Here is a 12,336-nt window from a genome sequence, read left to right on the forward strand (position 1 = left end):
TGTTTCCATGTTTTCACTACTTGTTTTTATTGCACTATTTGATTTTTATGATTTTTTTGTATTTTTTAATTGTTTTTGTATTTTTTCCCTTATTCGTGCATTGGATAACTCATGTATAGAACCTTTTGAGATGAATTTTGTTAATAGGTTTGTCAAATAAGTCCCCTTATGATGTAGATAGTTGATATGCCCCTGATCCATAGGTTGATATGATGACAAAAGGACCTAGCCAATTTGATTTAAACTTGCCCTTCTTTTCCTGATCTTATTGATTGCAAGGATTTTCCTTTAGTACCAAGTCACTAATTTGAAATTCCCTTGGTTTTACTTTATTGTTTTACCTCCTATACATGAGTTGTTGATATGCTTTGAGGTGATCAAAATCATGTTGTCAGCACTCATCTAACAACTCTAACTCTTGCAGTCTATTTAACTGATATTCCTCATCCAAAATGAGTCCCTTCAGTGATACTCTGAGTGATGGAATCTTGTCCTCAATAGGTAAAATATCCTTTGATCCATATGCAAGTGAGTATGGTATGGTTCCCATAGGTGTGTGGATGCTAGTTCTATAGGCACATAATATCGAGTTGATCTAGACATGCCAATCATAACCAGCCTCGTTCACTATTTTTTTGAGAATTTTTAGGATGGTTTTGTTTGAGGCCTATGCTTGTCCATTCCCTTATGGAAAATAAGGTGTGGAGAAACGATGTTGGATATGGAATAGTTCACATAATTCTTTCACATATTGATTTTTGAATGGTCTTCCATTATCAGTGATAATGGATCTAGGAATGCCATACCGACAAATGAGATAATTTAGGATAAAAGAGGATATTTGTTTGCTGGTAATCATAGTCAATGGGATGGCCTCATTCCATTTTCTAAAATACTCAGTTGTAGTAATGATGAACTTATGTCCATTTGATGAGGAAGGATGATTCTTGCCCACTAGGTCAATCCCCCATTGAAAGAATGGCCATGATGAGGTGAATGGTTGCAGCTCCTATGCTAGTGCATGTATAAGATTGTCATGAATTTGGCATTTTGGACATTTTCTGACAAATTGGTATGATTCCTTTTCCATGGTCGGCCAATAATATCCCATCCTTAGAATTTTCTTGGCTAGAGTAGGACCACTTGAGTGTGTTCCACAAATACCTTCGTGAAGTTCTTGCAAGGCAGTTTCAAATTTGTTATGATCAAGACACCAAAGAAGAGTACCATCGAGACCTCAGTGGTAAAGTGTGTCAGCAGTTAGGGTATAATAGGTTGCTTGATGAATAAATTTTTGTTTTTGTTTCTAGATAGATCTTATGGAATGGTATTATCTTTAAGGTAGGTGTTGTCCTTTCCATAGAGGGGTGAGTCAGAATCAACTATGTGGCATATAACTTGGGATTTCAAATTGTCATAGGCAGGGGAAAATAATTGCTCCACCAGGAATTCATAACAACTATGTTTGTTTGGTATTTGCAGGAGTGAGGCAATGGTTTCCATTACGTCTATAACTTTATTATCTAGCCTTGGAATCTGTTCAAATTTGATGTCCACAAAGTACCTCTTGATGTCATCCACCATTCTCTTGTATAGAATCAACTTTTTATCCTTTGTTTGATAATCATCATTAACCTAATTAATGACCAATTGGGACTCTCCAAATAATTTCAACTCAGTGATCTTCCATTCTATGGCCACTTTGATGCTTGTCATGAGAGCTTTGTACCCAGCTATGTTATTTATGCAAGGAAACATCAATCTGTAAGATCTTGGAATAGTGTGTCCTACTAGAGTGATGAAAAGAATACCTAAACCAGATCCATCCTATGTGTATGATCCATCAAAGTATAAAACCCATTGTTGTGTTGTGACTATCAAGACATCTATGTCTGGAAATTCAAAATACATTGGATGATTGTCTTGTAATGGTATTTCTACTAATCGATCTATAGTAGCTTGACCTTTGATTGCTCTTCTGTCTATGTACTAAATGTCAAATTTTGTCAAAATCATCACCCATTTAGCTAGTCTTCCTATTAAAGAAGATTTGTTGAGTAGATACTTTAATGGGTCTATTTTTTATATTAGCTTGATTGCGTGAGCTAGCATATAGTGTTGAAACTTTTGGGAAGCAAACACCATAGCCAAACAAGATTTTTCAATGAAGGTATAGTTGAGCTCATATCCTTGCAATGATTTGCTAATATAGTAGATCACTCTTTCTTTTCCAGTTGAATCTTCTTGTGTTAATAAAGCTCCTAAAGATATGTTTGTGGCTGATATGTAAAGAAGTAGAGTTTTTTCTACGATCGGTGGAACCAATATGGGTGGATTCATCACATACTTTTTTAATTGGTGGAATGATTCTTCACATTTATCCTCCCATTTGAAAGGAACATTCTTATGTAGTAGATGAGTGAATGAAAGGCACTTGTCAGCTAGTTGAGCAATGAATCTTTTGATGGATTGTATTTGTCCTTGTAGAGATCTTAATTGGTTGACATTTCTAAGAGTTGGCATCTCCATGATTTCTTGTACCTTTGTAAGATCTACCTCAATTCCCTTTTCTGATACTATGTATCCCAATAGTTTGATGGATGTTACACCGAAGAGACACTTTTTGGGGTTCAAACACACATTGAATTGTTCTAGCCTCTAAAATATTTTGTCCAAAATCTTTAGATTTCCTTCTCTTGTAAATGATTGGGCCAATAGGTCATCTACATATTCTTCCATGAATGTGTGCATCATATCAAAAAATATTATGGTCATTGCTCATTGATAGGTCGCTCCTGCATTCTTTAAGCTGAAAGGCATGGCAGTCTAGAAGTAGGTACCCCGTGGACATGTGAATGTTTTTTTAGCTTGGTCTTCTGGTGCTATTTTGATTTGATTGTAGCCCAAGAAACCATCCATAAGTGATAACATAGCATGTCCTACTATTAGATCTACAATTGTGTTGATGCTGGGTAAAAGAAAGTTGTCTTTAGGGAAAACCTTGTTCAGATCTCCTGATACTTTTTCCTGGTTTTGAAATAGGTATTATGTTGGAGATCCACTCTGCATAGTCAATTGGTCAGATGAAACTGGCATCCAGTAGTTTCTTTAGTTCTACTTTGACTAGCAATGCCACATGTGGATTCATTTTTCTTATCTTTTGCTTGATAGGCTTAGCCCCTAGAGTTATGGATAAATGATGCATGATCAAATCTAGATCTATTCCCAGCATATTTGCATAGGAACAAGCAAAGCTAATTTTCTTCTCTTTGAAAAACCTTGTGAAATTGGGTTTCTCTTGATTTGTCAAGGATGTTGCCGAGTGTAATGTCTTTGTTGTCTATGTTGTGCCAACATTTATTGATTGTGTTGGCTCAATCAATATTTGTGATCTCTCCTGATAGTTTTTAGGAAGAGTGTCAAGTCTTTCATTTGAAAGTGCCTCAAAGAGGTTTCATCATTGGATACATCCTTTCTTTTTACTTTTTGTGATCTAATACTACCATTAGATGGTTTTCACCATTAGATCCCTTTTGTGTTTTATTTATTTTGCGACTGAAAGACTTGGCACCCCCTGGTTGAAGATATCATTATGAGTTTCACTAGTGGATCATGTTTTAGGGTTTACTAAATAGAGGTAATGGACAATAGTGTCATCATCTAGGAAGATAGGTATATTGAGTTGTTTAGGTTGTTCCCAATCTATGAGTTCAATATGTACGAGGGGTAAGGAATCATTAGGTGGATTAAGGTCTAATGTTGTAAGGTTCATGATAGAGACATTATCAAAGTTATTAATAATATCAAGGCCTATGATGGTACTCTCCTTGAGATTTCCCAATTCATATCAGATCTGCTCGTTCTCACTAGCACCATAGATATGTTTGTTGGCAATTGACACTCATTAGAATCACATGTTGTCATTGATGGCAACAAGATTCTATTTAAGGCATATACCGACACTTGGAGGCATACACCGACAGATACTGACATTGAGTATTCAGGGTCATCACTAACACCGGCATAGGCACCGACATCCAGCATTTCAATGAAGCTGACAGGAGTTTGGATCTGAAAGGTTTTTATATAAAATCATTTTGTAATTATTGTATTGGGCTGACATTTTATATCTTTTGTAATGTAAGCCGACATAAGGCATATTGTTTGTAAGGGTATATAAGTCAATTTGTTAGGTCATTTTGAAGATAGTGAGATAGGAGAAGAATAACGAAACTGTGTGATACGAAGGATATGTATATAGATCATTTGTACGCAAATGTAATATTATGATATAATGATAGATGGCTGTAAAAAATTCTTAGAGGAAGAGGAGATACTGGTAGAAGGTTCAGGGTTTATGAACTGGTACAAAACAAAACTTTAATTGGAACTCTTTTTGGCATTGCAGATGCATTTTGTGAGTTCACTAGTACTGTTTTATTTCAGTAGAAGCTTGTAGTCAGTGAGACTCTTTTGTGTTGATTAGTGTGCCTTCCTACATGTGGAGGCCCCCATGCTATGTAATATCTTTCATATGTCTAGTGAATTGATATTGTGGGTCACAAATCCCACCGTGGTTTTTCCTCTTTGAGGTTTTCCATATATAAATTATGTGTGTTATGGTGTTCATTCATGTGGCTGGTTTATTTGGTTCATGTTATATGTTTCTTCATTTACCCGTTTATATGTGTATGTTATAAAAGGTTGCAATCTTGTGTTACTATAAGAACACTAATTCACCCCCCCTCTCAATGTTCTTTGGTTCATTGTATTCCAACAATTGGTATCAGTGCTTGGTACCTCGAGGGAAGTTTAACAACTTGAGGAAGATCCTAAAACTAGAATCATTGAACATGGCTATGGAGAAGCAACTTGAGATGGCCCTTGAGGACTATGATGCTGAAAGGATGAAGAACCTGAAATTGCCAAATGAACTGAATTTTGCTAATGAAATCATTCTTATTTTGTAAGAAAGGTTATCATCTGCTCAAGCTAAGAGAAAGGAACTTTTGCAAAACTAGGATGATGAAGAGAAAAATGCACTTAAGGAACAATGTCAAAAGTTAAGTCAAGAAAACATGCTCATGAAGAATGAAATACAAGACCTGACTATGAGGTTATCAAAAGACATTAAGGACAGAAAGAAAAAGGAAGAAAAACTTGTTATATCTTTTAAGAACAAATTTGATGAATGTGGCAGATTGACTCATGAGAATAATTTATTGAGAACTGATTTGGTACACTCCTGGAATAATGAACAAGAGCTTGAAAGACAAATAAAAAACTTTGAGAGATGATCTAACTATTGCAAGTGAGTATAAAGAAAAATTTAGGATTAGTGATGCACATTTGGATGATTTATTGAAAAGACAAAGGTAGAGTGAAGATTCCAGAGGACTTGGATTTGTACAAGGTGAAAGCTCTGGTACTATAAATGAAGATTGGACAACTAGTATGCAGATTTCATCAGAATAGAGGAAAATGATAAGGAAATCTAATGCTCACAAATTCAATGGTAGATGTTCTGTTTGTAATAAATTTGGGCATATGGCTAGACAATGTAGAAATAGAGAAAATCAAAACTACAATTCAATTCCTGGTCAATGCACAAATTGCAAGAAATATGGTCATCAATCAAAAGATTGCAGGATGAATATTAAATATCATGCTTGTGGAAAGTTTGGTCATTTGGCTAATCAATGTAGGTCAAGGAATGACACCAGATATGTCAAAGCAAGTCAAAAGAACAATGTTACATGTTATGCATGTAACAAAATACATCATATTGCTAAGTACTACAAAAGGAAGTCTACACCGGTTAGCAATGATAAAGAAAATGAGAAAGGAAAGAAGAAGGTAGATGAAATACAAGAAGATCACACCAAGAGATGGGTTAGAAAATATGAAGAACCATGTGGAGATGCAACTACACTGGTAACTGCACCTGTAACTCCACTGTTAGACTAGAGCACTCCTGCACCAATAGGAAATTCAACTGGTAAATAATGCATATGCCTTAGGGGTTGGAAAACTCATTACAAATCTTGCATATTCCCCGGAAGAGATCTGGAAGAGACCTGAAGAGTGGTATTGATCATTAATGGAGGTTTATCTGGCATGAAACTGTGAAACCAATATCTGGTAGGGCACATCACTATGTATTTATGTTAGTGATGAATTAGGGTTTACTCGCTGATAAAGAGGGAAAATGGACTCATTTTCACTCACCCAACACTCGAGTAAACTAGAGCAAAGCAGAGGTGAATCATAGGTGATCAAGAGAAAGTAAAGGCATTCCAACAAATTTCTAGCAATCATCTGAGAAGTAATCAAAACCCTTCAACTGGTGATTATTATCCATGTATTTCTTTGAAATGGCATCCAGATCATCATCTTCTCCTACTTTCATTGCGAATCCCACTATTGTTGAGGTCAAGGATAGGCTTAGGCCTGTTTTCAAGGAAGTTCCCCAAATTGCTATGAAGGAAGATTCTACTAGCACATTTTCGAGGGTTCCAAATGGCATGGTTTATATAGAAGATGTCAGAGCCTATATTCATTGCACCTTTGAGGACCTAGGTACTGAGGAAATCAAGGGGATGTATCAATCTATGATACTAGGAAATTCTAATACTATCAAACCAAAATATCAAATCATTGAGGATCTAGGGTTAACCGAAATCTTATACATTCTGGAATTCAAGGATGAAGTGATCAGATATGTTCTGAGAAGGGTCCATAATGAATTTATCTAGCTGGACAGGCACCATATGATTACCAAAGAAGCTATTCAAGTAGTCACTAGCTTACCTAAAGTTGGATAGGAACCAAGAAAGAAAATTTCCACCACTGTGGTTGAGAATCTTACCGGCGCAACCCATGATGGAAGATCTATGAGGGTCAACACCATCAAAGATTGATGTGAAATTTTCCAGCATGATAATCAGCTACAAGGTAACTCAATCAAGGTGATTGAACTCTATTGTTAGTTCCTTTATCCATGTTTCTTATGAGATGATAAAGAATAATGAAAAGTATGATTTGTGTGAATGGCCGAGGAGTGAGTTAATGATTAATCTTGGCAAAAATAAATGGGTTAAGAAAGGAACTTTCAGGTTTGGCAATCTTATTGTCTGCTTGAAGTTATACTTCATGAATGAGCTACCAGGTTTGGGAAAGAAGCATTGGGAACATGACATACTGGTAGGTATGCAAATCAAAGAAGTAATCACTGGTCTTGGTAGTAATAGGGATGATAAGCTATGGGGCTATTTCAAAACTTTTCAGGAGAACATGAGACTGAGGGAAAGAATTTCCAAGAACACTATGGAGAAATACTCCACTAATATTTGCTTTATGGTCAAAACAAATGAGACACTGATGGAAGTAGTGAAACCTACAACTATATGGCTTACTGAATTAGGTTATGAGGTAGATGACAACATTTTGGAGTTATATGCTAAAATGTTGATTGATGCTCCTTTGGATGATAAGGCTAAACACTTTGGCACTGCATATGAAAAGACTTTTGAAGTTAAAGCTAGTTTCAACTAGAAAAGAAGAGAAAATAAGATAGAAAAGATGTTTGCATTTGTTAAAGATGTAATGCACATGATAGATACAGAATCAGGTTCTGGATCTCAACCGATAGATCAACTGATATCAGCTAGTGCTCCTAAGGTGAAGAAGCTTGACACTTTTATTTCTTCTATCACTTTTGATTTTGATCCAGAGGATAATTAACCTTTTGCATTTAGAAGGGTACAGAGGAAGAAAAATGACAAGCCTCCAATGGAGGAGAAGAAGGTGGAACCTAGGAGGAAGCAAGCTACAAAGGTAACAACTGCATCCACACCTCCAGTAAGGAAACCTACTTAGAAGAGGCAGCCTAGTCCATTTGCTCCTTCAACTCCTAGCAAGAAGAAAAAGAGTGATGAAGCGACTGAATCTGGTAAAATAACTTGTGCTGAGTTAATTGATGAAATAACTAAACATGGAATGTTGAAAAATGTGTCAAAATTCGATGAAGATTTAGAAGATAATGAGAAAAATGAAATAGAAGAAGCAATCTTGTTATATCTAGACATATATAAGAAGGCTTTGGTAGACATTTTGAAAGAAATTCCTTTATCATTGTACAATAAGTTAGATGCAAGGAGATTATATGAAATTAGAAGGGACAGGGAAATCAAGGAAGTTAAACTTTTGAATATGTGTGGCTCTATATATAATGAGGAAATGAAAAGATGTATAGATGTTGCTAATAGAACAGTCTTTAGTAGCAAAAACTAGTAAATAGGCCTAATCATGGGTAGAGTAAATGAGCTAGTAAATGAGACCAGAGATGGTTGGACCAAATTCTTCCAAAAGAATCCTGATTTTCTCACCTCTCAAGAAGAATTTGCTAAAGCAACGACTCCCACCATTCTGGACAAATTTAAATGGAAAGGAATTTTAGGAAGTTTAGTTCAAATTTTGAGTGAACCGATAGTTAAACCCAAAAGTGATGAGAGTGTACAGACTAAACTAGCAGAGACTACATTTGTGCAGTCTAGGCAAGATAATATAGATAATGTATAGGTTATAGATAATATTATGGACAATACTCCATTGGCAGTAACTGATACTACACCAAGTGGCGAAGCCACCGGTGCATTAGAGGAGGAGAAAAGAGATTCCCCAGTAGAGGATAAGGAAGATAAGGAAAAGGAGACTGAACCAACAGCTGTTTCCCCTACAAAATATTTGGCAATTGACACTTCTCAAGTTGAGAAGAAATTAATTACAAAGATGAGTCCCACAGAGCTAATGATGATGGCTACTCAGAAGCTAATGAAGGAGGGATTTGTAGACAAAGGAATAATAGATCAATCAATAATAGTTTTGCATAGATTGATTCCTGATTGTATGATTGAAAATGAAGCAAGCCCTTCTGGCAAGCTTAAGGTATTAATAGAACACGTATATAAAAACTTTTAGTCATTGCAGTAGATTTTAGACAAGAAAGCACTTGAAAGATTTACTTTGGCCAAGAAAGCAACTTTTGACTAGATTATTGAGACAGAGAAGAAGAAGGTTGAAGAGAAACTTGTACTCATTGAAAATTCTTTGAAACAATGTACTAACATCTACAGGGTCTATTGTAATATTCAAATTCTTATAGCTAATGTAGATCAGAGGTTAAAGGAACTACATGAAAAGATAGCTAATATTGCCAATTCTTTTGATGGACAAATTTTGACCTTGGAGAACCAAGTTTTTTCTTTTGAAAAGGAAAGAGACAAGATCATTCAGAGAGCAAGGAGTCTTAGGGGTTTGGTGAGTCCAAGATTGGATTCACTCGGTGTACATAAGAGAGAATGTATGGATATGCTTGAAAAACAAACACCGACAGAAGTCATTGAGAAAGAAACACTAGCACATTTACTGAGTGGACTTGTATCCATATCTGAGACATTCAAAACTGGCTAGGATACCTATGTACAATTACTAGAGAAAGCTTACACATAAATTTTGAGATTGGTCAAGCTCCGATAAAGTATCTATAATTATTCTTTAATTCTTTCACTGGTCTTTGGCATTGATGCCAAAGGGGGAGTATATGTATGTGAAAAATATGTATGTAATCCTAAGGGGAGAGTAGGCAGAGTATATTTCTGACAGGGTCAATCAGCTTAGGGGGGCATGATTAATTTTTCAGTTGAACTGGCAGGGAATCCATTTTTCACATGAGTGTTGCCATCAATGCCAAAGGGGGAGATTGTTGGCAATTGACACCCATTGGAATCATATTTTTTCATTGATGGCAACAAGATTCTATTGAAGGCATATACCGACACTTGGAGGCATACACTGGCAGATACTGGCATTGAGTATTCAGGGTCATCACCGACACTGATACCCAACATTTCAATGAAGCCAACATCAGTCTGGATCTAAAAGGTTTTATTGTAAAATAATTTTGTAATTATTGTATTGGACCAACATTGTATAACTTTTGTAATGCAAGCTGACATAAGGCATATTGTTTTTAAGGGTATATAAGTCAATTTGTTAGGTCATTTTGAAGATAGTGAGAGAGGAGAAGAATAGCAGAACTATGTAATGTGAAGGATATGTATATAGATAATTTGTATGTGAATGTAATATCATGATATGATCAGTAGATGGTTGTAAATCATTCTTAGAGGAAGAGGATATATTGTTACAAGGTTCAGGGTTTATGAACCGGTACAAAACAAAGCTTTAACCGGAATTTTTTTTGGCATTGTAGATGCATTTTGTGACTTCACCAATACTATTTTATTTTAGCAAAAGCTTGTAGTCAGTGAGACTCTTTTGTGTTGAGCAGTGTTCTCTAGGCAGTGTGCCTTCCTGCATGTGCAGGCCCCCATGCTATGTAATATATTTCATATGGCCAGTGAATTGATATTGTGTGTCACAAATCCCACCGTGGTTTTTCCTCTTTGAGGTTTTCCACGTATAAATTCTATGTTATATGGTGTTCATTCATGTAGATAGTTTATTTGGTTCATGTTATATGTTTCTTCATTTACCGATTTATATTTGTATGTTTAAAAAGGTTAAAATCTTGTGTTATCGACAGAACATTGATTCACCCCCCCTCTCAGGGTTCTTTGGTTCATTGTATTCCAATAATGTTCTGGTCTAAATTCAAATGGTCGAGACCCTGAGCCTTCTCCTTCAGAGAGTATGGGAGTATATGTATGAACTACATCTATATCAATGTCTTTAGTTACATCAGAACAAGTATCCCATTCCCATTCATTTGAGTCTGTGCTAGACCTATCTTGTAGTTTACGGAATTGCTCATAGAAATTTTGAGTTGCTTCTTCTTTTCTGATGGCAAAATCTATTTGTTATTGTATGCATTCCTCATATTGCTTCTTTTGGATTTCTTTTTTCTTCTCTTATTGTCATTCTATTTCCCAATTTTGTTATTTTCGTCATACAGTTTCTTATTGTTGATTTTTTCCATGCAAATTTTGGTTGCCGATTTTGTTACCATGCAGATTCTTATTGTCAATTTTGTTGATCAAGTTGATGTTGATGTTGTCCATATCCTAGTCTAGATTTATTCTTGGCCAGTTGTGAGTATATTTAAATTTTTTCTATGATACCCTCTTATCATTTTTTGATAGGACCTTTTCCTGTGTATCCCATCCTTTTCATGATTCTGAATCTGTTGCCATATTTCTCTGTTGGGATGGTAACACTTTACATTGTTTCTCTTGTGTCTTCATCATCCTTATACAACCAATTCAAGATATCCTTGTGTAATGCCACCAAAATTTAATGGTGGGTGAAAGATGTGTGAATAAGAGATCAAGAGGAAAACTATTGGCCATTTGGTCAAATTGATTATGTGCTATATTGATGTTTTGTCATTGATTCTAACACTAGTTGTTTCGATGCTTTACTGACACCCTTCTGGTCCTAGTAGGTTGAGTGGTTTTTGGTTAACTTAGATCCGGCATGATCTGATAGGCTCCAGTATAGTCTGGTGATGGAATTGGTTTATTCATGATACTTATACTCATATTTGGTCAGTTGGTTTTTGGTCTAGAGATTAGATGCTATTTTGCTTTCTTATAAGATTTGTTTCTGGTTCCGGCGAGGGTTTCACTGACATAATGTTTGATGGGTATCTTTGATGAATTGCATAAGTAATGTTGGCACAAGTTATGATGGAGTTTTAGGATGTTGTTGGTGATCATGTTTGACACTTGGCCATGGTTGGAGATCATTGTTGAAGCATATGGACCTATACTTGGTCCCAGTTGATCTAGGTTATGGACCGACTTTAATGTAACGTGTGGATAGGACCTATTGATGTATGTCTAGGATGTCTTATATGTTGATATTATTTGTTCAGTCTAAGGCCAACATGGTTTTAATTATGTAATTGGTTTATTATCTAGTGGTTGACTTGATTTTTTATGGTCGATGGTTTTGTATATATAGATGTAAGATCTCATTGTAGACCATCATGGTGAATGAAAAAGGTCATGGTCAAGGAATGTAATGTGTGAATAATGTAACATCACTCAGGAAGTGGAGCTAGTCAATCATTGGAGACTGAATTAGGTTTATGTAAGAGGTTTTAGTCCTCTAGTATTGAGCTTAACTGGAATTGTACTCAGGCATAGGAGATGCTATCTTTTGCAGTCCAACACTCCTCCGGATTGTAGTCTAGATTTATATGTGGTTAGTGAAGCTCCTTTTGTGATGAGCAGTGCACTCTAGGATGTTGGCCTTCTTGCAAGTGTAGGACCCTCAATTGTAATTCACATAGTTACTATAAAAGTATTATCT

The sequence above is a fragment of the Cryptomeria japonica genome, chromosome 5 (assembly GCF_030272615.1).
Source record: "Cryptomeria japonica chromosome 5, Sugi_1.0, whole genome shotgun sequence".
Lineage (NCBI taxonomy): Eukaryota > Viridiplantae > Streptophyta > Pinopsida > Cupressales > Cupressaceae > Cryptomeria > Cryptomeria japonica.